Below are 8,642 nucleotides of genomic sequence, written 5' to 3' on the forward strand. Positions count from 1 at the left end.
ATGGAGTTTCTACTGTAGGGGTGCTTCAAATGGGACATGGTGTAAATAAACCAGTCCAGCAAAATCTGCCTTCCAAAAACCACACGGCGCACCTTTCCCTCTACACCCTACTGTGTGCCCGTACAGTAGTTTATGGCCACATATGGGGCGTTTCTGCAAACTACAGAATCTGGGCAATAAATAGCATTTTGTTTGGCTGTTAACCCTTGCTTTGTTACTGGAAAAAAATGGAATAAAATGAAATTTGAGAATTACAATTTTACATCTCCATTTGCCAATAACTCTGGTGCAACACCTAAAGGGTTAACAAAGTTTGTAAAATCAGTTTTGAATACCTTGAGGGGTGTAGTTTCTTAGATGGGGTCACTTTTATGGAGTTTCCACTCTAGGGGTGAATCAGGGGGGCTTCAAATGGGACACCTTTCCCTCTACGCCCTACTGTGTGCCCGTACAGTAGTTTATGGCCACATATGGGGTGTTTCTGCAAACGACAGAATCGGGGCAATAAATATAGCATTTTGTTTGGCTGTTAACCCTTGCTTTGTTACTGGAAAAAATGTATTAAAATGGAAAATTTTCCCAAAAATCTAAATTCAGAAATTTTATCTCCATTTGCCATTAACTCTTGTGGAACACCTAAAGGGTTAACGACGTTTGTAAAATCTGTTTTGAATACCTTGAGGGGTGCAATTTCTAGAATTGCGTAATTTTTGGGTGGTTTATTTTATACAGTATAAGCCTCACAAAGTGACTTCAGACCTGAACTGGTCTCTAAAAATTGGGTTTTTGAAAATTTCTGAAAAATTTCAAGATTTGCTTCTAAACTTCTAAGCCTTGTAACATCCTCAAAAAATAAAATATCATTCCCAAAATTATCCAAACATGAAGTAGACATATGGGGAATGTAAAGTAATAACAATTTTTGGAGGTATTACTATGTATTATAGAAGTAGAGAAATTGAAACTTGGAAATTTGCAATTTTTTACAAATTTTGGGTAAATTTGGTATTTTTTTTATAAATAAAAATATTTTTTTTTACTTCATTTTACCAGTGTCATGAAGTACAATATATGATGAAAAAACTAGCTCAGAATGGCCTGGATAAGTCAAAGCGTTTTAAAGTTATCACCACATAAAGTGACACTGGTCAGATTTGCAAAAAATGGCCTGGTCCTTAAGGTGAAATAAGGCCTCATGCACACAACCGTATTATTTTGCGGTCCGCGAAAACGGGTTCCGTTTTGCCGTGATCCGTGACGGTTTTTTCGTCCGTGGGTCTTCCTTGATTTTTGGAGGATCCACGGACATGAAAAAAAAGTCGTTTTGGTGTCCGCCTGGCCGTGCGGAGCCAAACGGATCCGTCCTGAATTACAATGCAAGTCAATGGGGACGGATCCGTTTGACGTTGACAAACGGATCCGTCCCCATTGACTTTCAATGTAAAGTCAGGAGTTAATATACCATAGGATCGGAGTTTTCTCCAATCCGATGGTATATTTTAACTTGAAGCGTCCCCATCACCATGGGAACGCCTCTATGTTAGAATATACCGTCGGATTTGAGTTACATCGTGAAACTCAAATCCGACAGTATATTCTAACACAGAGGCGTTCCCATGGTGATGGGGACGCTTCAGGTTAGACTATACTAAAAGAACTGTGTACATGACTGCCCCCTGCTGCCTGGCAGGTGCTGCCAGGCAGCAGGGGGCAGCCCCCCCTGTAGTTAACACATTGGTGGCCAGTGCGGCCGGCCCCCCTCCCTCCCCTGTAGTTAACTCGTTGGTGGCCAGTGGGCCCCTCCTCCCTCCCCTGTAGTTAACTCGTTGATGGCCAGTGGGCCTTCTCCCCTCCCTCCCCCTCCTAATTAAAATCCCCCCCCCCTATCATTGGTGGCAGCGGAGTGTACCGATCCGAGTCCCAGTTTAATCGCTGGTGCTCCGATCGGTAACCATGGCAACCAGGATGCTACTGCAGTCCCGGTTGCCATGGTTACTTAGCAATTTGTAGAACCATTATACTTACCTGTGAGCTGCGATGTCTGCGTCCGGCCGGGAGCTCCTCCTACTGGTAAGTGACGTCCGGCCGGGAGCTCCTCCTACTGGTAAGTGACATGACCTGTAGGAGGAGCTCCCGGCCGGACGCAGACATCGCAGCTCACAGGTAAGTATAATGGTTCTACAAATTGCTAAGTAACCATGGCAACCGGGACTGCAGTAGCGTCCTGGTTGCCATGGTTACCGATCGGAGCCCCAGCGATTAAACTGGGACTCCGATCGGTACACTCCGCTGCCACCAATGATAGGGGGGGAGATTTTAATTAGGAGGGGGAGGGAGGGGGGGCCCACTGGCCACCAACGAGTTAACTACAGGGGAGGGAGGGGGGGTCCACTGGCCACCAACGAGTTAACTACAGGGGAGGGAGGGGGGCCGGCCGCACTGGCCACCAATGAGTTAACTACAGGGGAGGGAGGGGGGCCCACTGGCCACCAATGAGTTAACTGCAGGGGAGGGAGGGGGGGGGTCGGCCGCACTGGCCACCAATGTGTTAACTACAGGGGGGGGGCTGCCCCCTGCTGCCTGGCAGCACCTGCCAGGCAGCAGGGGGCAGTCATGTACACAGTTCTTTTAGTATATTCTAACCTGAAGCGTCCCCATCACCATGGGAACGCCTCTGTGTTAGAATATACTGTCGGTTCTGAGTTTTCACGAAGTGAAAACTCAGCTATGAAAAAGCTTTTATGCAGACGGATCTTCGGATCCGTCTGTATGAAAGTAACCTACGGCCACGGATCACGGACACGGATGCCAATCTTGTGTGCATCCGTGTTCTTTCACGGACCCATTGACTTGAATGGGTCCGTGAACCGTTGTCCGTCAAAAAAATAGGACAGGTCATATTTTTTTGACGGACAGGATACACGGATCACGGTCTCGGCTGCAAAACGGTGCATTTTCCGATTTTTCCACGGACCCATTGAAAGTCAATAGGTCTGTGAAAAAAAACGGAAAACGGCACAACGGCCACGGGTGCACACAACGGTCGTGTGCAGGAGGCCTAAGGCTGAGTCCTTAAGGAGTTAAAGGGGTTGTCTCACTTCAGCAAATGGCATTCATCATGTAGAGAAAGTTATTACAAGGCACTTACTAATGTATTGTGATTGTCCATATTGTCTCCTTTGCTGGCTTGTTCCATTTTTCAATCACATTATACACATCTCGTTTCCATAATTACGACCATCCTGCAATCCAGCAGTGGTGGCCGTGCTTGTGGTCGGGAAAAATTGATCCAACCAGCAAAGGAGGCAATATGGACAATCACAATACATTAGTAAGTGCCTTGTATTAACTTTCTCCAGATAATAAATGCCATTTGCTAAAGCGAGACAACCTACTTAAAGTGTAGCTCCACATTTTTTGAGCTACAATATCAGCATTATATTAATTCCAGGAAACTCCTTTTAGCTGTTGGAGCAATCTGCAATTACTAAGCGGTATATAAAGTACATACCTCGCAACCTTAACTTCTGCATTTAATTCCCTGTCATGCCAAAGGGTACGGCCATGTAGCAGATTTTCCACAGTGGAAATTTATGCAGATTTGGTTGTGGAGTGAACTTACTGCAGTTTTCACCCTACTCATTGCAAAGGATAGAATCCACAGTGGATATCCACGGTATAAGTTGACATGCTGCATTTTCAAAATCTACACCACAGATCAATGTACACTACAGTTTGTTTGTTTTTGTGGCGTATAAATGATATTTCTTAAAATCTTATCCAAATCGCAGCGCATCTGCTGTATGTGAAGTTGTGAACATACTCTTAATCCGGACATTTTTACTGCTATTTATAATGGAGCCAATGGTTTTTCCCTCCCATTTCCCATCTGCTCCACCTTCCACCATCAGAGACTGTAAACCTCTTAGAACCTCCTATTGTTTGAAACGTTGATTATTTTGTTACTCTCCAATGCCTGATGTTGTTTGCACATGTGCCTTCTGATTGCAAGAAGCTGTGGAATATGCTGGTGCTATATTAAGGCTACTTTCACACTAGCGGCAGCATTCTCCGGCACGCTGTTGCAGTGGGTGAACAGCCTGCCAGATCCGTGCACCGTGACGCCGGAAGTCCACTCCAGCCCCATTCACTATAATAAAGGGCGGGAGCGGACTTCCGGCGGCAGCCGGAATAAAACTACGACATGTTTATTCCGTCTGCCTCTCGGCATGTTTGCCGTGCTGCGGCCAGACCTCTGGCCCGCCCCCATTATAGTGAATGGGGCCAGAGCCGGACTTCCGACGGCATATTCCGCCCCCCTCTTGGCATGTTTGCCGTGCTGTGGGCGGACCTCCTTTATAGTGAATGGGGTCGGAGCGGACTTCCGACGGCACGGTGCACTAGCGGTAGCACGGATCCGGCAGGCTGTTCCCCAGCTGGAACAGCCTGCCGCTAGTGTGAGAGTAGCCTAATAAAGATTTTATTATAAAAGTTGGCTGGCCCTCATCTTCAACCCACTCCAGTCTGCAACAAGGTTGGCTATGACTTAGGCCTCATGCACACGACCGTAGTTATGGTCCGCATCCAAGCCGCAGTTTTTGTGGCTCGGATTCGGACCCATTCACTTCAATGGGGCCGCAAAAGATGCGGACAGCACTCCGTGTGCTGTCCGCATCCGTTGCTCCGTTCCGAGGCCCCGCAAAAAAAATATAGCATGTCCTATTCTTGTCCATTTTGCGGACAAGAATAGGCACTTCTACAATTGGCCGCCCGTTGGCACACGGGCGGCTTCTGTTTTTTTGCGGATCCGCGGACCGCAAAAAACTGAACGGCCATGTGCATGAGGCCTTAGACTGAGGTTTCCACTCGAAAAGCGTCACAAGCAAGCTATAACGTTACTGTGTGTCAGTTTTCCTATTTGAATCCTTTAGTGATGAAATAACGTTACTCCATATGTTTTTTCTCCGTTGGCTGGATTCTGCTTTTTCCTGAACAGAGACTCATTGGTATGAATTGTTGGCTTGGAGTTAGTGTGTGTGTCTGAGAAAAGGTAACGCGGATTTGGATGACCATATAGTGCTAGGGAATATGTTAAAAGTATATAAGCAGCAGAGAAAAAATAAATCTATTGAGCAGGACCATCCTAGGGGTGTACAAAGGTCACTGGTCCTGAAGGTCCGCATCCATGATCCCATACTTCATTCCAAAGCTCAGCAGGTATAGACTATTACAGCAGGACCAGGGCCTATATTTGCTAGACTTCCAAATTGGCACAGTAAACCAGGCAGACCTTGGAGACGGGTGCATGCTGAAGGGTACATATGCCAGTGAATACACTGAACAGTGCACAGTCATATGTATACTATGAGTATTTACTATACGTGTTAATCAGTGTGAATAAAAGGAAGACAACCAGACAGGGTAAAGCCTGTCAAGGGTGCTGGATAAGTGCTCCACAATGTTACAGGTCTACATGATTTTAAACAGATTTTCTTTTTAAAAAGCACAGTAAATCTTGCCATGACTCCTAGAAACAGCAAGAGTCCTGCTTACCGGCCCACACACAGTAATTGAGATTTCTCTGTATACGTAGCAGGTTGTCAATCAATGTGTGTGGGGAGGGTAGTCAGGTCTCTCCTAGGAGTCCGTCAGTAATGTCACAGGGCTCAGCTTCCCTCTTTTATATCATGCACTCAGATAGGGCAAGTAGCAATCGGCTGACACATTTGTAAGTGAGTGAAAGAAAATCCTAGTTGTCTTACCTTCTAGGAGTGTCCCCATATGGAGATATGGGTGGTGGGAAAAAAAACGGATTAAGCTGAAAATGTCAGTACCTGAAGAAAGAAAGGGAGAATGAGTTGTAGTGGTGAGATGTGACCACTAGATGGTGCTGCCACACAAAAATCCATGAAATAATAATAATTTCTATATCATTTTTTAAAACAAAATCATAAAAATGAAAGGGGTTTTCTCTGAGGACAATACTGATGACTAATCTACAATTTTTTCCACCAAATCAATAGTGAGATAGTTATATATATAAAAAAAAAAAATCTAAATGAATGTTGGGTGACAAAACTGAAAATGGTGGATGTCTTAAGTTGACGGGTAGCAGAGGTACTGCTCAGGGAAGGAATAAACTATATCTGTCACAGATTTTACTGTCTGGGAGAACACTTTCCCTACAGTGGATGTTTCCGCATCTAACGAGTAGCATTATGTACCGCTTTCCTGCTTATAAATACTGTATTTCACACTGCCACTTAAGGGAACACTTTCCCTTGGTGAATACTTCAGCTGAAAGGTAGCAGAGGTACTGCTCAGGAAATAATTTGCCAAATACATTTCCCCAGGTGACAACACTTTTACTCGACAATTGGGACAACATTTTCCCTACGATGCATATGTGCTCAGTTGTCAGGTAGCAGAGGTATTGCTCAAGGAATTTCCCTCTCACAAACATTTCACCAGATGCCAGCACACTTTCAATCCACCACTGGGATACCACTTTTACTAGGTGGCTATGTCATCAGATGACAAGTAGCAGAGGTACTGCTTAAGGAAACATCATTTCACCCGGTGACAGCATTTTCTTTTCTTCGGTTACTGGGACAATACTTTCCGCATGGCTGATATTTCTTTAGTGGTCAGCTAGCAGAGGTACTGCTTAGGGAATAACCAGTGCCTGTCTTGGGCAATTCACCAGCTGACAGCAGTTTTCACTCCACCACTGGGAAACCTCTTTCCCAGGGACAGTGTCCCTTTATCCCTGCAATAATATGCCAATGACACCCACAATGTCCCCACAACATCTGCATTGTCCCTTATCACCACCACAGTATAACAACCACAATGTCCTCAAAGCCAGCCTCACTGCCCCCTGACAATCAGAATGCCCTCAATGCACCCTATGCCAGCCAAAATGCCCTGTAGTGCAGCACAACATCCGCCGAGCCTCTATAGACAGAAACAAAGCCCTATAGCAGCCACAATTCACTATGAAGCCCGATATAGCCACATGGCCCATAAATGCCTGTTATGCCAGCCACAATGGCTCCAAGACTTGTCAGGTTATAATGCTGTCAATGTAACTTATGCCACATTATAGCCACACTATCCCATGACAAACCCAATGCCCCTATGCCAGCTACAATACCCTCGTTGTCAGAAACAAACCTCTATGCTCCCTATGCCACCACAATGCCCACCATAACAGCAATATAGCCCCCATATTGTCCCCAACTCCAGTCATCACACCACCATGACATCTAAAACGTACCTGATCTCATCTAAAACGTCTCCATGGTAGCCACTACATCTTGACAACCATAATGCCCTCAAAGTCAGTCACACTGCCACCCTGACAACCACAATGCTGCCTATGTCCCCCCATGCCACTCACAATGACCTCTTTGCCAGCATAATGCCATCCATATCATCCACAATGACTCTGTACATGAGACAATTCCTTACGGCAGCGAATATAGCCGATGACACATGTAACGTACCTTATCCCAGCCACAATGCTCTCAAAGCCAACCGCAGTCTCCATGACAACCATAATGCCCTCTGTCAGCCACACTGCCCTTTAAGACCTCAGAGCAAACTACCATGTCTCATGGCAACCTCAATGCCCCTTTACCAGCCACAATGCCCCCATGCCAGATACAAAAATCCCATTATAATGCGTTCCTTTTTATATGCTAAAGAGTTATATATGCCCTCTATGACTATTCGTTTGAGGATTTATTATGAATAGAGACAAGAATGACAGAAAGGCCTAAGGAAGCCAAAATTAAACTGCATCTGTTGGCAGGATCAACAAGCATACTGCCTGTTGGGGTTGATCATGCTGAGTTAAGCACACACGGCTGTATCCATATATCAACCCAGAAACAATGAATCCACAATGTACAGACACCTTTCCTGTGCATTCAGTACTTTTCTCACGCATTGCACCTGCACTGAATCCGGACCCATTCACTTTAATGGGCCTGTGCAGATGAGCAGTGTTTTCACGCATCACTTGTGCGTTGCATGAAAATCACAGCATGCTCTATATTCTGCGTTTTTCACGCAACGCAGGCCCCATAGAAATAAATGGGGCTGCGTGAAAATCGCATAGCATCCGCAAGCAAGTGCGGATTCAATGCGATTTTCACGCATGGTTGCTAGGAGATGATGTTACTAAATTGATTAAAGTCAATTTACTGTATTATTTTCCCTTATAACATGGATAAAAAGGAAAATAATAGCATTCTTAATACAGAATGCTTACTAAAATGTTGCTTGAGGGGTTAAAAAAAATTAATTAATTAACTCACCTCATCCACTTGATCGCGCAGCCGGCATAGTCTTCTTTCTTCTTCTTTGAGGACCTGCAAAAGGACCTTTGATGACGTCAGCGCAGGTCCTGCTGAATAAAGATACGTCATCAAAGGTCCTTTTGCAGGTCCTCAAAGAAGAAGAAAGAAGACGATGACGGCTGCGCGATCAAGTGGATGAGGAGAGTTAATTTTTTTATATTTTTTAACCCCTCAAGCAACATTTTAGTAAGCATTCTGCTATTATTTCCCTTAACCATGTTTTAAGGGAAAATAATAACATCTACACAACACTGAACCCAAACACGAACTTCAGTG

Source organism: Bufo bufo, chromosome 11, assembly GCF_905171765.1.
Source record: "Bufo bufo chromosome 11, aBufBuf1.1, whole genome shotgun sequence".
Classification (NCBI taxonomy): Eukaryota; Metazoa; Chordata; class Amphibia; order Anura; family Bufonidae; genus Bufo; species Bufo bufo.